Below are 14,229 nucleotides of genomic sequence, written 5' to 3'. Positions count from 1 at the left end.
CTTGGAAAAAGACAGTAGAAAGAAGGAAGGAAGGCAAGAATAAATCAAAAATAGTAATAAAAACTTAGAAAAAAGAGACAGTAGGAAGAAGGAAGGCAACACTAGGGCGACAAAAGTGACAAAAAAAATCCAATAAGCGACGAAAACTTTGAAAAAAGGCAAGAACTTCCAAGAAAAAAAGACAGTAGAAAAAAGTAAGGAAGTTTCCGGCTTGGTTGATTTCCTTAAAGGTGCTGTATGGATGTTTCCGCTCCTTGCTGAGGGAATATCAGTCCTTGCAGAAAAGTAGATTTAATAAGACCCTGATTCCACCTACAGGGACTGGGATCCAACCATGTCCTTCCAATTGGTAGACGACTGCTCTACCAATCAGGAGGTCAGAGGTTCGATCCCTGGCTCTGCAGTACCGTTCACTGATCCTTGGACAAGACACTAAACCCAATGCTGCACCTTGTGCGGCAGCCTCGGCCACCGGGGTGTGAATGTGTGTGTGAATGTTTGTGTGAATGGTGTCTCTACTGTGTAAAAGCCGGTTGAGTAGAGGTTAAGACTAGAAAAGCTCTATAAAAATGTAGTTTATTTACATTTATAAGCCTTCCAAGAACATATACTTCTCCAGCATTGGGAGTAGCTGGAGTATGACCAATATTACCCTGTACAGGTTCTCATTTGACATAGTTGGGTACTCAAGCGGTTGATTGCTAAGGTATTGTCAGTGCCTTTCTTTGCCAGTTCATGCCAATAACCAAACAATGACTGATCTGTTGTGCAGTGATTCTGTAGCGGTGGGCGGCCTCTGTCCTCTGTCCTGCATATATTAGCCTACATTACATTTAGGTGACGCTTTATCTAAAGCAACTTCCATTCACATACAGATGGGGCAGCGTCTGGAGTAGTTTGGTGTTCAGCATCTTCCCTAAGGTCAATTTGAAATGCAGATTGCAGGGGCCTGGGATCCAACCACCGACCTTCCAAATGGACGGCCGCTCTAACAGCTGCTCACACAGACAATTTTATAACATGCACGCAGATAACTTTTTATGAGAAAACGTAGTGTGCATAAGGTGAAAGTGGAGTATGTGCATCCATTATCGATATACGGATGCTAAACGGCCCCTCATAGAGGTTCAATGAGCAGTTTCACACAAAACTAACTGGACACATCCACCATCAGTCATCACACACAAACATCGTTACAGAAGGAAGGACATTCTTCTTTAAAATAAATATTTAAAGACAAATAATACTTTGAGTGATTTAATTTCCAATAATGAAACATAAATGATACATTTGATTATAAAACATCTGAGTACAGTTACAGTTTTTGTTTGATTTCATTACAAATGTCTAAAACTTTTAAATCAAAACACAACATGTAGTTAGTCATAAGATTGTATTCTGTTTATAGAGATATTTTCCTAAACATAGATTACTAAATAATTATATTCAGACACCGTAAGAAGGAAACAATCACTAAATAATTTTAAAATAAATCAGCTATAAAGCTAGGACCCTCTGTGTGTGTGTGTGTGTGTGTGTGCGTGCGTGCGTGCGTGCGTGTGTGTAGCGAAGGCAGGACTCATTGACTGTTTCCTGGTTATGACTTTTTGCTGCTACCAACATTACATGATGGCTGGATGTACCAAACAAACTTGACTTTACTTTCCTGGAGTCACTGAGCACGAGCAGATAGTCTAGAGGAACAGCCGTCAAGCTACTAAACCTGTAGGGTCACGATACCAAAAATCTAGTTCACGATACTTGATGCCTAAACATGAATTCACTAATTCCTTTATATAAAAGCTTTGGGGACCTTGGGAAAGTGTCTTGTCAAACTTTTATAGTGTCAGTTTTTGTTTTCTGTCACTGTTTTGGTGTGAAGTGGAAGGGGAAAGAGAGCGTGATTTAGGACTGCAGCATTCGTCTTCCGTGAGTTCAACTGGAACTCCCAGACAGCAAGCATGTTTAGTTACGTCTGTTTCTCTCTGCCATTGTTGTTTCACATAGAACCGGGCTGGTTAAAGTAATAAAGTCAGCTAACGTCAGCTATCGTAGCTAACGTTAGGCTCTATGTGAAAGACAACGTCAGAGAGAAACAGACATACTTTCTGTTTGGGAGTTCCAGGTGAAGTCGAGAAAGCCTTTGCTGTCCATGTAACGTTACGGTAAAGCCGGAGGCTGACTGCAGTCAAGCCGTCAGTGAGCACCGTGCACGGAGATGAGGCGCTATTCTCAGTTTTTCTGTGCTGGTTGGCGTTCTTCTTCTTGAACATTTAGTGGCAGACTTGAACAATTTTGGTTTTGACTTGGTACCAAAGTATCGGTTCTCGTGACATCCCTGTAAGCCTGTTTGAAATGAATACCTCTGCTGAAGTGTTCAATTGTTAACGATAGTAAGTCATCAGGTTCGTTGGAGATCAGCCAGGCCTTCGCAGAATCGATCACCGGCGATCTCCGCCCAGTGCATGCTGGGTAGATTTCTGTCTGATTTGATACAGACTCACTCTGACGTCATGTACATGTTGTCAACATGTTGTTTTTGAATTGGAGAGATTCTGACTGATATTTGTCTGATTTAAGATTTATTCTGTTAACAGAAAACATGTTGTGACGTTTAAATACGTTCAGATTACAGATAATCTACAGTCTGTTGTATTTTAACATCAGCAACAGATCGCCTGTAGAGCATTTTAACAGCTACTGTCAGTATCTAAACAAGCTGAAATATGGGTCTGATGACATTATAATTAACAGGATGTGAGTGTTTCTGTGACTTCCTGTTTAGACTTAAGGATGGAAACTGTCTGACTTGACCGCAGCTTTTAGTCACCGCCCAGCAGGGGGCGAGGCACAGCTCATCTCAAAAAAGCCTAGTAGTACACAGTGGGTTACTTTGAGGTCCTTCTGTAAATTTTGTTCGGGGTACAATGGTTCTGGAGAAAGCTATAAGCAGCAATACAAGAGGCCAAGCCATCAGTCCGATCTAAACACGTTTAGAACAATCAAAGTTAAGATATAATGACAAATGATTATTGAAATTCAGATTCTTTGTCTTTCCTTTTTAAAGATACATTTTAGCTGCAGCACTACAGAACTCTACATTATATCAGCCACCATGGAAACTGATTCTGCATCAACATTTGTTTCTGTGTCTTTTGCTGTTTTGCCCTTAAAACTGTTATTCTGCATGTTTGCAAAATGAAAACTCAGCCTAAAAGGCCATGAATGACCCCGGTAACAGAACTTATGGCTGGAGACCCAACTGCTTCCTTCTGTCTTAACTGACACTCTTGCAGCAGCCGGTCCACCGACACCTCCTGATCTCTAAAAACCAACTTCAAATGACCACATTCATTCTCACCACTGATCCAGCCCTGCAGTGCAATTTTAATAGTAGTTTGGTTAAGTCCAAAGAAAGTCAGGAGAACTCTGTCAGACTTAAGTTGGCAGTCAAATGGCGGCGTTGACTGTGAGCTCATGAACAAGACGTCTGTAGCGTTGTCTTTGGCACAGTTATCAACCGTGACTGAACCGTTGTTGAAAGCCAACATGTAAATGTCATTTCCATCACCGCCGACCAGGTAATCGCCACCGGTGGACACCAAGATGTCATTGCCGTCCGAGCCTTTGAGAAGAGAACTTTCGTAACCGGACACCAAGATATCAGAGTAGATGGTGCCGATGACTATCTCCACATCCTTCAACACGTCGCCCTCAGCATCGGCGTAGCGGCCTTGTCCCGTCAGGAGGTTGACATAAACTCCTTTACCTGTGTCAGGATCACCCCGGTACACAACCGTGTCTCTGCCAGGACCGCCGTCCACCAGATCAGCCCCTGGTCCTGGAAGGAAGACGTCCCGGCCAGAGTTTCCCATCATAGTGTCATTTCCGTCCTCGCCATAAAGAGTGTCGTCTCCCAAGCCACCAATCAGGATGTCGTCTCCGTTCCCTCCGATCAGCGTGTCATCTCCGGCGCCTCCTTCCAAGGCGTCATCCTTCCACCCACCAATCAGAGCGTTGTCTTGATCGTTACCTAAGGCAAGAGGCAAGGCAGCTTTATGTCCACAGCACATTTCAGCAACAATTAAAAACATTCGTTAAAGAGAATATAAAAACAACTAAAGCACATTTCAGACTAAAGATTCTCGCCAAGATGATTAACAGCTCCTAGAAATTCTCCAGTCTGCAGCGTTCTTCCACTGAGTCAAAATACTTATCTTATCATGAATTAGCTCGTTCTTGCTCACTGAGCGCTGTTAGCCTTTACAACAGAGCCGCTTTTCCTACACTTGTAATATTTCATTACAGGGTTCTCTATTGATTTGTGTTTGCTCGCCTTTGAGAATTATTGTAGACAAGCAGTGTGCCAGAAACGCAATGCCATGACACAGGTGCCCCCTCGAGGCTAATGTTTGAAGTCCCTCTAGTGCGCGACTATTTTAAATTAATGAACGTCCGTTACAATCAAGCCATTGCCAAATTATAATATATGATATGATATATATGATACAAAGCTATTTAAGCCTCTCAGCGCCACAAAACTCTCTCTGTATTTCTCAGTATGGATATGTTTTAGAAAATGTTGCTTCCGGCGACTTTCGTGCGCAGCAGCTCGAGTGATGCGTTTTATGTCACCACTGAGGAAGGAAACAGCAGCGTTCAGCGTTGGAGACGATGAGAACTGCTGCAACAGGTGAAGGCTGAAAAACCCAAGAAGCGCCCACAAAATGTTTCAGTCAGTGATTGTACTAAGAACAGACCAACACGTTCAGCAGAAGGAATGAAATCCATAAAAGTGGCCGATGGACCGACAGCATTTCTGTTGCATAAAAATTACAAGATAAATAACTCTTCTGAAGAGTCCATCGTGTTTTGTAGTCCTCCATGTCCTCTTTGATTTGACGGTTTAAATACTACAAGAAACTGCACGGAGGAAGGGGGGGGGGGTTGCGATCACTGAAGGTTTGCGTCATGTGGATGCACCGACAGTGTTGTTGACGTTACATAGAATTCCTCATGTGGGCAGAAACTACACAGTATAGCTTTAATAATAGGCTGAATACTTTTTGAATTAGAATATTTTAAGAAAATAAAGTGACATTCAAATGGCATTATAGAGGAAGATTGACATCTGTACTACTTACCTAGTATGTCATTGGACTGGGAGGGACAGCCTTGCACCGTGTGGACCTTTGACAGATTCCTCTGAGAGTTGAGGTCCAAGCGGCAGTCAACCTGCAGCTGTTTCAGAGTCACTTTGAAAGCTTCAATGTGAAAGAAAGGGACATCTCCGGTTGAGTTTAGTGATTTCAATTTAAAATTCACTCCGTCAGAGCTCTGAAATACTAAGTGCTGATGTTTGGAACTATTGGTGTAGTTGAGCAGAGTGAATTTGAATTGTTCCCCTTTTGATGTGATCGTCACCTCCAGATCTTCTGTTGATGAGTCCAGTGTGACTTGACTGCCATGAAGATAATCCATGTCAACCAACACAGTATCAATACTCTCATCTTCTGCAAAGTTATCGATCAATGAGTCGTTTCCATATCCTTGTTTGATTATGTAAGTGTCTTTTCCTTCACCTCCAAACATAAAGGCACCTTCGGTGTACGGATCAAGCAGATTCTCATTGCTGTTTCCAACCATGAAGTCGAAACCTGAGGAACCGTACATTTCTTTAACTGAATCCTGATTCTTCATATTCATCACTTTGCCTTGAAGGCCGCAGAAGAAGCGCAATTTGTTTCTATTTCTGAAACACTTGTATTTAGAGGGTTTCTGGTTTCTAAAATCAACAGTTAGGGGGAACATTAAAGACTCATCACAGCTGCTGCGGTTGGTCATCAGTCCAGCTGTTATTCCATCACTGGTTTTAATCTGCAGGTGCTGATGAAACTTTGACTCAAACCAGTTCTGTAAAATAACATCTTTTCTACCGTGTACCAAAACGATGATGCTCTGCCCTTCACATATACACTTTATGTTCTTGTATCGTTCTTTCAGAAAGAGAATATCCAAGGCTAGATCTGGCGATTGATTGTTGATGGTTTTGACTCCTTGGCCCGGTGTGATAACGTACCAGTCCTCTCCTCCTCTACCCTGGATGAAATCATCTCCTCCTCCTGGGACAATAACATTGTGTTCTTTGTTCCCTCTGATTACATCGTCAAACTTTGACCCGCGAACCTCCGTCACGCTGCTAAAAGCCTCGTCCTCCTCCAGGTCCACCAGCAGAGGAGATGACGAGCTGCTGTAGTCAATGCTGCTACTTTTAATACACTTGAATGGGTCTCTGTCCAGACAGTCGGTCTTGTTATCTGAGATTGTGAAAGTGATCAAATCCTTTGTGACAACAAGCAAATGTCTGTCTGCTGCTGATCTGAACCAATTCAATAAAATCACCCTGACGGGTGATTTTAGATAGACGGGTGTGTTGTCCTGGGAGGCTATCAGAACAACATCGTCATTCACTACTTCTACTCTAAAAGTGTGAAAGTTTGCTTCTATTATGGCCAGGTCTGTTTTATTGTCTTTGGAGTAATTTATAATAAACACTGAAGACTGTTTTCCGACTTTAACTATGTACATGTCTTCTCCTTCCCCGCCCATCAACACATCTCGACCTCCTCCTCCATCTATGAGATTATTCTCTCCATTTCCATAGAGCATGTCGTCATACTGAGACCCAAAGATGTTTGTAACTGTGCTTAAAAGTGGCTGGGATGCCTCCACATATCCACCACTAGAGCTAAACATCTTGTTAATCCCTCTGGCCACCAGCTGAACAGAAGTAACCACAACGGAGGAAATCTCAAACAAGACTCCTTCTCCAGACATCATGTTCATGTGACGATACGGTTCCCCTAAAAACCATCCTTCTATGGTCACAGTGTGACTTCCCTCATACATTAACACAACATCATTTCCAGATTTAGACACAGAAATGTGACTGTAATTAACACTGAAATGAAGAGTGTCTAGTGCTTTGGAAGGATCGTAGTTGTTAATGGTTGTTTTCCCTCCATTTTCAGGAATAATGTACGTGTCTTTTCCTCCGCATCCTTCAACGTAACTTCTCTGTGGACCGAGGAAGAATATGTCATCACCTGGTTCACCATAAAGCATGTAATAGTAACTTAACATGACTTCAATCACATGTTTATCCTTTGCTTTCTGAATTGCAAAGAAATGATTAGAATCTCTATTTCCTTTGTATTCCCCAAACCTTGACTCTGATACAGCTTTATAACCTGAAACCACCGTCACAGAGCCGGCTGGTATGAACATGAGTATTTTCTTCTCTAGTTTCTTGTACTCTAACTGATGTGACTCTCCCAGGCCAAGAATAATATCTTTGCTTCCCTGTGTATCAATCGGCCAACACCTTTTCCCAAAACTCTCATCACTAGACACAAAATAGTCCATGCAGAGTTCAGACGGACCCTGGTCGGCGAGGCAGAAGTGAACTCCTCCTCCGTTCCAAGAAGAGTCTCCACCGCTAAAATCAACGGCGCTCGTTCCATCCTGTTGCTTTGTAACTTCGTAATATTTGTGATAGTCTGATATCTGTTCAACAAGTCTGTGTCCCTGCTCAATTTCATCGTAACGCCAATTGTAAAAGAAACTCGCCACACTAATTCCAAAATGCTCACTCCCCTTCAGAAAGCCTAAGGAAACGGCCCCCAGTTTCTCCAGAACTCCAGCATCTTTCGGGAGGTTGTTTACTTCATTCTGTATGCCCATATAAATGTCATCAATGCCCATCCGGACTACGGATAAAGCCAGGTTTATAGGCGCTATAAACGGGGCCAGTTCAGGCTGAGCAATTTCAATAACATCTAAACCAACCATACTACCATCTAAGGCAGCATCAATGTATCCCAGCGCGTCACCTCTCTCCAAATCTTGTTCAAGATTGTATATTCCGAATCCAATTCCCACTATTGGTATAACTGACGTAAAACCCTTCATTGCAGGGCTTTCCATGACTGATGTTACAGCTTTGGCCGTTCTTGTCTCTGAGGACAGAGCTTGTTTTGCAATAGCAGACGTTGTCATAGCTGTCACTCCATGAGCCGTTTGCAGAGACCCCACCACGCCATCTTTAATGTCACCCTGTTCAAAAGCACGAACAGCTCCTTTCATCCCCAGCATGAGGCCCAGCGTCCCAACAGCATGCCCAGTGTGCTCCACGTACTTGCTGCCTTGATGGGAGGAGGTTGAACCGTGATTCTCCATTTCATGAACTGCTGTTTCAATGTTCTCTGACATTGTTTCATAGTAGCGTTGACTCTCCGGAGATAACTTAGCCCTAAACTCAACTGCTTTAGCATCAGCACCGTCTAACAGATTACACACAAACTCTCTGTTCTCCATTCTGGCGCTGCCCTCCTGGACCTGCAACCCTGCCAGACTTTCACCATATTTTGCCTTTAACTGACTATGGATTTGTTCAGCAGTTAATACACTCAGCCTGGAGTAATACGATTCAAGTTTGAAGGACTTTTCCAACTCAGAGGCAGATTTTAAGTCTTTGGATGTTACACGGCCGTCATCGTAGCCTCCTAATCGGCCAGACGTTGAAGGGTAGCTGATATCTACAGTATTTATGAACGTTTCGTAATCCTGAACTGAATTAAGCTCAGTTATCTTGTAATTGTTTTTTGCCATATCGAATATCTGAGACGGATTTTTTTCTCCATTTTCAATCCACTTATTATACAGTTCGACTTCACGTGTTATAAGCTTCTTAAGACGATTATATTTATTATTTAATTTGCTAGAACCTTTATAGTCACCTGAGCCACTAAATCCCCGCCTGCTTGGGTCAATCCAAGAACCTCCTCTTGCCATTGAATGTTCTTCCCAAAGAAAGTTCAGTCCTTTCTCTTTGATATTGTTGTCTGTGCTTTGGACCATATTCAGGGCCATGAGAATCAGAGGAAATGTCCGGAAGTTTCTAGCAGATTCAGATATAACTGATGCAGTGAAATATGTGGTGCACCAGGCCTCAGCAGGGAGCGGCAGGCGAGGTGTTGTGGGCTCTCCATGAAAAATACCTTCCACATATTCAGCATATCTTTCTCTTGGGTCAGTTCCCATTACTGCTTTAATTCCTTCTCGTATGTTAGGGTATTTCTCTTTTCCTATCTGAGCTTCAATACATTTCTTAATTTCTTCTTGCTCATTTTTTTTGTCAAGCTTTTTTCCAACTAGTGTGACATACAGATTTTTAGGATTAACCTCTAATATCCAGTCTTTGACCATCAGGTATGTAACCTTATCTTCTACTGTCTTTGCATAGTGACGGATTACATTCCTGATATCTTCTCCTGATTTAATCTCATAACAGTTGGAAAGAATATGTTTTAGTTTTTGTTTATGCGTTATCTTCTCTACCTCCCCTACCTTCTCCAATTTGGTTTCTGATAAATAATACTCTTTAGGATCCAAGTTGACAGTGTTAATTTTTTTTGGAAAGTTTTTGTCGTGAAAGAATCCCCAGGACATAGCTTCAAGTTCATTACAAGCATTACGTACTTTATCAGCTTCATTAGCATCCGTAAACTTCTCAAAAACATTCTGGTTAATAAATCTCCTTGGCACATCTGGCCAGCTGTAGTCATCTGGACCTAGAAAGTTTCTTTCAGCGGTAAAGATTTCCTTTCCTTTACTGCCGGGCTCACTTCTAATAATTACGTCTCCGTTCCTATCGAGGGTTGCGACCACTTTCTTGCTGTCATCTTTATGTAGCCATTGCTCTCCATCCTTAGTGATCTCTAGGGTGATTTTCTCTCCTGTGTGGCTGACCTGGAGCACAGCGTTCCTGATGTGCAGCTCTGTCTCGATGCCGGCGGTCTCATGGAGATCCTTCAGCAGCGTTTCAATGAATGCATTATCTGATCCGACATCACAGGCCACCACACTTATTGTTTTAATTCTATTGGAATCCCTGGAGGTTTGTTGAATGATTTTGGAGACATCTTGTACTTCGTATCCTCCCAGTCTCATTACTCCTGAGCTGTCTTTCCTGCCGTGGCCGACCAGCACCAGCCGGCTGTCCTCTGTCAGAGGCACGGAGTCACCTCGGATCAGTACTGGTCTTTGGTTGTTATCAAGAACGTAGACAGAGGAAACCGTTGGATGCTTCTCAAAAAGATACGTAGCAGCTGTTCTGACAGCAGGGTTATCTTCCAGGATGAGGATCTGCTGGTGGTCGTACTGGGTGCTGTGATCAACCGGTCTTTGTGGAATTTGGTATCCAGAAACTTCTCCAAGTTTATTTATGACCTGGTAAGTCTGGTGATTCTCCTGGTTTGTCTCTAGGACTGCTGTGATGCCACGGGCCTTAAAAACTCTAATGAAGTTATGTTGGAAGTCTTTGGTTGTGTTTCCGTCGAGAGAGAACACAGGTGCAGTTTCCAGTGATGGTTTCAACATCAGCTCTGCGAGTGAAGAGCCAGAAAGGCCAGACACAGTTTGTCCATCTTCTGAAACACTCCCAAATATTTTCACCATGGTGTAGCTGTCTGCTTCTGGTACACACGAGACATTGAACAGGCATTCGTTGCTGACTATTACTGAGTAACGAGGATCCATGCTGTATTCCTGTTGGACTCTGTCATTTGTTGACTTTTCTTTGTCAGTCATGACCAGAAGTTTTTGGCTGTAGCTGTGCGAGATCTCCGAAGCACTCAGGAGAACATCTTGTGTCTTCTGTTCATCAACAGCTGCCAAGAAGCCTTCAAAATCCTGGAGAATAGGTGAAATAAACTACATATAAAACACAGCAGATAATCCAGTTAAAATAATTTTTATACAGATTACTTTATCATAAATTGGAGGGGATGAACGTTTGACTCAAGAAAGTCCCATTTGTTTTCTTAAATGGTAACTTTGTTTTTGTTTTCTGTGTGTCTATGCAAGATCAATTCTTTTGCTAGTTTTATTAATTAAACACTGATTTGGGTTCCAGTAAATTAAGCTTGTTTGTCTGAACTCAGTGCTGCTTTCCATTTTAATTTAAAATCCACTAACCTGTTCCTTCTGAATAACAGAAGCTGTGAACTTGTCATTCTCCTGAAGATCAGATAGCAAACTCATCGGGTTTTGGTCAATGTCCTCCCTAAAAGAAGATTAACAACTTTATATCAGAGAGGGTTACTCACCACTTAAACAGCTTGAGTAAAACCTGATGCAGACCACATGAGAGTTTGACAATACCTTCCCTAAGAAAAACATTTCGGTTTAAATTTAAAAATATATTTTACCAAGGCCACGTAGGGCACGAGTCCGTCTCACAGGTAGGCCTGTCACGATAACAAATTTTGCTGGACAATAAATTGTCCCAGAAATTATTGCGATAAACAATAATATTGTCGTTCTGAGACCATTTTCATCTAATAAAATGGTAATGGCATAATAATGCAGGTACACCTTTTCAAAGATCAATACACTTTTATTTCTAAAGAATATTTAACACTGGAACTGGAAGACATTTTAAATATCCACAATATGTCTTTGATCTCCTTCAGTATGTCGTCTGTCACGCTGTTGGACAGTTGTGGAATTGCCGTTTGTGACACGTATGTTCTCCCAGGTAATTCATACTGGCTGCCAAATGTTTGCAGCATTCTTCGAGTGTTTGTGCGATAGACTACAGACTCTGTACTACATTTAACAATTATTTAACACTAAATAACTAAATATTAAATTTAAATAATGTATAATTAATACATTAAATCTATCTATATGGCTATCTGCCACATGGCGAGTAAATGTTTGTACCAAAATAGTTCTGTTTTTCAATCTTCTTTTTGGCGAAGGTGCAGCTTCTGCTCCTCTGCAGGTCGGAGCTAGAGAGAGAAGGAAAACAAACAAGCATGCAAATGGAAATTTTCGCGGACGGAAAAATTATCAAGCTAATTTTTTTTATCATGCGATTAATTGATTTATTGACTATTGTGACAGGCCTACTCACAGAAGAGATGTAGCTTCTGTTTGTAACAGCATGTTAAATTTGGAACTGATGATCAGATTCGAAACCAAATTTTTCAAATTGGAACCGGTTGTCAATGCTGTTGGAACCAGAGAAAGGGGAGCTAAACTATCTCTGAAATAAAGGAAATACATGTCCAACTCCACAGCCTGACTGCCCTACAAAGAAAAAAAACCACTGCGGGATCGGGATGTAGCCTGGAACCCCCCCACGCCAGCAGAAACCATAGATATACATATATACTGACTGAGTATATATACATATATACTGACTGAGTATATACTGTATAGGCCATCTATGAGCAGACACCAGCGTGTCTGAGCCTCCCAGGACGGGGGAGCTCCGAGCCAAGGCTCCGTCCACCCTCATCCTCTGTTCCTTCCTCCCCCTCTCTCCCTCTCCTTCTGCTCCTTCCTCCCCCTCTCTCCCTCTCCTTCTGCTCCTTCCTCCCCCTCTCTTCCTCTCCTGCTCCTTCCTCCCCGTCTAACAGCAGCAGCACCTGCCTTCATTGCCTTCATCTTCTCCCTATTAACCTATAAAATGACGTGTTTTCTCATGCGGGACGGGAGAAGACATAACATCAATGCATCTCTATTATTGTGCGGGCATAAATTCTCAGTGTTTTGTGGGTGCAGGCGGGAGTGGACGTACACATTGCGGGAGCGGGCGGGAGTGTAACACACATGTTGCGGGTGCGGGCGGTAATGGTCAGAAATTCGCCGGGAGCGGGCGGGAGCGGGATGAAGAAAACAGTCCCACGCAGGGCTCTAGTGCACAGTTCTGAGACGCTATATACATATATAAAAATAGGAAGATAAATATGGTTTGTATACAGTGTGATACGCAGTGTGAGATAATGATTTTGCACAGTAATGAAATTGCACAGAATTATCAGTTATTAAAAGTATTAAATATTAAATATTGCACAGTAATCTGGTGGAGGTCTCAAACTATGAATTCCTATTGGTCAGCAGCCCCTGACCACAACAGGGGGGGCAGAGGGGATAAAAAGCCCCGTCACCACTGAATCGTTGTCTTTCCACGGTGACTTCGGTCACTATAAGGATGCATAGTCGAACGTTCGTACTGTACTTTAAATAGCTCCATTTTCCAAATAAGTGGACTATTGGATTCAGAGACACACACTTTGTGTTTTCAAAACTGCAGAAGCAGGGCCGGATTGGGACTCATTTTCAGCCCTGGAGTTTTATGCCTTAGACCGGCCCACTTTAGTTCACGACTGACTATATTAAAATAATGTAATTAAAACCTCAAAATATAAGTCTGCAATAGGCGCACTGTTCTCTACAGCCTTGTAATTCATTGTATTTTTGAAAAATAAATCTTACATCAAGATGCATTTACTAAACAAGTATGAAAAAACACCTCAAAATTAAGTGATTTTTTGCTTAAAACAAGCTACATTATCTGCCAATGGGGTAAGAAAAAATAATTGTTTTAGATTTAGCTTGTTTTAAGCAAAAAAAAAACCAAAATCACTCAATTTTCAGTTGTTTTTTTTTCAGAAAACAAGACAATTTCTTATGCCATTTCACTTGTCTAGTAAATGTATCGTGAATTAAGAATATTTTGATATTTGAACAAGTAAGATACTAAGTAAGAAAAGCATTTCTTTTCAGTGATAATGTTTGCTTATTCACACACTATGGTACAACAGCAGCTTACCTGTGTCTTCCACAGTGAGAGCATTAGTCTCTTCACAACTGGGTCCTGGCTCTGTTTCTGACACTAAATGAAATTTTTTACATTTATTTCTCACCACAAATATCCCCTTTTTACAAAGCTTTCAAATCAAGTCAAGTCAGTTTCATTAATGTATTGCTGAATCATCAGGTATCATTAATTATCTCAGGGCATTTTTCATTGAGCAGGGCTCTTCATTACTATTAGTTCTTCTGAATGACAACCCTACCTGCCCATTCTGGTGTGTTGGGCTCATGACTGGAGCTTGGTAACGTTACTGGGCCTTGCTCTTCACTGTTAGCAGCAAACTGGACTAGAGGCGGCTGCTGCTGAAGAGCTACAAGAAAATGTTTGATACATGAACAGTGGTTTGCAGACAACGTTGTTTTGTCGCTAGCATCTTGCACTGCTCCTAACTACCTTAACGTTAGCTTACTTACCGACCTCGTCGTCTTCATTTGTTTTTTTGAGGAAAAATGTGCTCAGCTTAGAACATTTGGCCGCGTCAGTTTCCAAAGCTTTCAGCG

This window comes from Sander lucioperca, chromosome 2 (genome assembly GCF_008315115.2).
Source record: "Sander lucioperca isolate FBNREF2018 chromosome 2, SLUC_FBN_1.2, whole genome shotgun sequence".
Lineage (NCBI taxonomy): Eukaryota > Metazoa > Chordata > Actinopteri > Perciformes > Percidae > Sander > Sander lucioperca.
Note: the sequence above shows the minus strand (reverse complement) of the source record.